This window comes from Microtus ochrogaster, chromosome 6 (genome assembly GCF_000317375.1).
Source record: "Microtus ochrogaster isolate Prairie Vole_2 chromosome 6, MicOch1.0, whole genome shotgun sequence".
NCBI classification, from domain to species: Eukaryota; Metazoa; Chordata; class Mammalia; order Rodentia; family Cricetidae; genus Microtus; species Microtus ochrogaster.
In genome coordinates, this window is record NC_022013.1 from 86,165,050 (window position 1) to 86,168,245 (window position 3,196).

The window sequence follows — 3,196 nt, forward strand, 5'->3', positions numbered from 1 at the left end:
ATCTAATATAAGAGTCCTGTGTGCTCAGTCCATATATAACATACAGGAAAATTCACAACTACTCTGGTTAGTCCCCTACCCCCCGCCACTCACCATTCTAGAAAATTGTGCCCAGAAGTGAGGTCGCTCCTTCAAAGACCAGTTTGTATTGACCAAACGCAGGCAACTTGACTGCAGATTTGATACTACTAGCCACTCCCCTCTCCTGTGTTTATATCCCCAGTTTTCCTAACTGCCACAGCATTTTGTAAGTGTAAGCCTCTTCCACATTCCTTTTTAGGACAAAATAACACTCATAAATTTGTAAATCAATTCTGCCCTAGTCCTTTTGTAGGAATTTCTTTTCTTTTAAAATATGGAATACGTCATGAATTTGCTTGTCAGCCTTGCACAGGGCCAGGCTAATCTTCTCTGTATTGTTCTAATTTTAGAGTATGTGCTAGCCGGGCGGTGGTGGCGCACGCCTTTAATCCCAGCACTCGGGAGGCAGAGGCAGGCGGATCTCTGTGAGTTCGAGACCAGCCTGGTCTACAAGAGCTAGTTCCAGGACAGGCTCCAAAACCCCAAAAAAACCCTGTCTCGAAAAACCAAAAAAAAAAAAAATAGAGTATGTGCTATCAAAGAGAGCACTTGATCATTTTTTTCTTATTCTTTTTATGGCACCCAACAAATTATTCTTTAAATGTACCTGCTTTTATCTGTATTTTTATGGGAGAACTTTTTTTTTTTCAGACAGGGTCTCACTGTGCAGCCCTGGCTGTCCTGGAACTCACTGTGTAGACCAGGTTGGCCTCCAATTCATAGAGATCTACCTGCCACCATGCTTGGCTCAGAGCAATTTTTCTTAATTGCTATTACTTTAAGTTTTAATACACACTCATCTGTCATATTCTTGTGGGGAGGGAGTTGTTTTAGGATAGACTCTCACTCTGTAGACCAAGCTGGCCCTGGGTGCATAGCAATTCTCCCTCAACTTTCCAAGTGGTGGAATTATAGGCATGTGCCACCATATTAGACGTTGCCATTGTCATTTTGATGGCCATAGAATACGATAATGTGGTTTAAGGGTATCTATTTGATGGCTTTCTCATTTGATAATTGTGTCCACAGCTGAGATACCCTAAAAACTGAGAAAAAAGAACCAAGCACTCCAACCAATTTTTCTTGTTTTTTCTTCCTTCGTTTCTTTCTTTTTTCCTTTCTCTTTTTTTCTTTCTTTCTTTCTTTCTTTCTTTCTTTCTTTCTTTCTTTCTTTCTTTCTTTCTTTCTTTCTTTCTTTCCTTTTTGGAGACAAGGTCCTGGAACTCACTCTGTAGACCAGGCTGGCTTTGAACTCACAGAGATTCATCTTCCTCTGCCTCCTGAGTGCTGGGATTAAAGGCGTGCACCACCAGCAGTTTTTGAGAGCCAGCCACAGTTCTGGGGAGTGAGTGCCTGGCACAGTGAACAGAGTTTTCTGCCATGCCAAGTCTCAACCCAGGGTTTCAGATGACAGAGCAACAGTGCTAGCCCAGCTCTCTAGTCCACCACTGCGAACTGACAGAGCGCAGAGGGAACAGTCACCCTCCTCTTTTAGCTACTTACCAACTAGCCATGTGGGCATCTGTACTCAAACACCTGAAACATTCATTATTCCTGTTGCTGAGTGTGTCGGCACACATCTGTAATCCTAGCACTTGGAAGGCTGAGGCGGGAGCGTTGTTGTGAGTTTGAAGTCAGCCTGGTGTACATATCAAGTTCCAGGCCAAATGGTGAGACTTAGCCCTGTTTTCTTTTCTAATTACATGAGAAAATAAATCCTTTCTCCTCCACTTAAAGATTTTCCAAGGACCTGAGTATTGCTGTACTGTATCTATGTCAGTATCAACCTTCAACATTAAGAAATCTGTACATATTATTGAAGATAATAAGGATTTATTATCTTAGTCTGCTAATTTGCGTATGTATGTATATGCATGCTCTTTCTGCTGTGGGAAAGGGACAGGTGAAACTGAATCAGAGATGGGTTAATTTCATGCAAACGCACAGCCAGTTCACTCGGCTTCTCTTTCAGTGGCAGCCACTGTCACTGCTCCCCATGGCTTGACAGTGAAGATTGAATTTCTCTTCTTGCTGTGTTTAGCATCTATTTTTAACTTGGCCAACTGACTTACCAGGGAGCCGTGTGAGTGCTGCTATTTTTAGATAAACAATAATTGTCCCTGAAACCCACTAATAGGAAAGTGTTGTCCAACTCTCCTGCACGCAGCCCACGGTGTAAACTGCTTGCTTGTTTGTTTGTTTGTTTTTGAGATAGGGTCTCCTGTATTCTCAGCTGTCCGGGAACTTACTCTGTAGCTAAAGACAGCTTGAACTTCTGGCCCTCACACCTCCACCCTGCGCCAAGCTAGGGATTTACTACACACATTATAAACTAATAATTATAAAAAAAATAAGCACTAGGCAGGCACGGTGGTTCATGCCTTTAACCCCAGCAGTTAGGAGACAGAGGTAAGTGAGACCCCATGAGCTATGGGCAAGCCTGAGTTTCACGCCAGATAGAACCTCATAGTGAGATCATCTCAAAATAAAGAATATTCGCTGAACCCCGCTGTGTGCCTGGACTCTGGACTTGTGTATGTTCTCTCAGCTAACCCTCACAGATAATTCTTCTTGCGTCACACACACACTAAAACCCTGCAAATAACAAATCACAGCTCAGAGGGCACGCATGGCAGTCAGTCCTGAGTTCAAATCCTATCCTTGCCTCTTGTTGGCTGAGTGAACTGGGCAAAGCACCTGAGCCCTCCGAGTCTCACTCAGCTTTTTCAGCCCTTAAAGTAGGCGGGGATGTTCACTGGGTGCACAGTAAGCCAAGCCCTTCTACAGGGCCTGGGGCAAGCAGTCACACGGTGAAAGTAGTTGCTGTGGGAGATGACTCAGCAGGGAAAAAAGCTCAGGAGCCAAGCCTGACGACCTGAGTTCAGGGCCAGTCCCTGCAACCACGGGGGAATGGAAAGAAGTGACTGCTCAAAGTCCTCTGACCTCCACATATGCGCCCCATAAACAAACAAACAAATAAACGAATAAACAAATAAGTGAATGAAGGAGCAAATAAATAAATAAATGGATGTATGTTTTGTTCTTGTTTTTGAGACAAAGCCCCATTATGCAGCCTTCATCTGGCTTAGAACTTAACTCTGTGGAATAGGCCGGC

General features: G+C 43.8%; 1 pseudogene; it reads right to left on the minus strand.

Moving 5' to 3' along the window:
- Positions 1–349: 349 nt before the first annotated feature.
- Positions 350–462, minus strand: LOC113456251 (annotated as a pseudogene).
- Between the last annotated feature and the right edge of the window lie 2,734 nt (positions 463–3,196).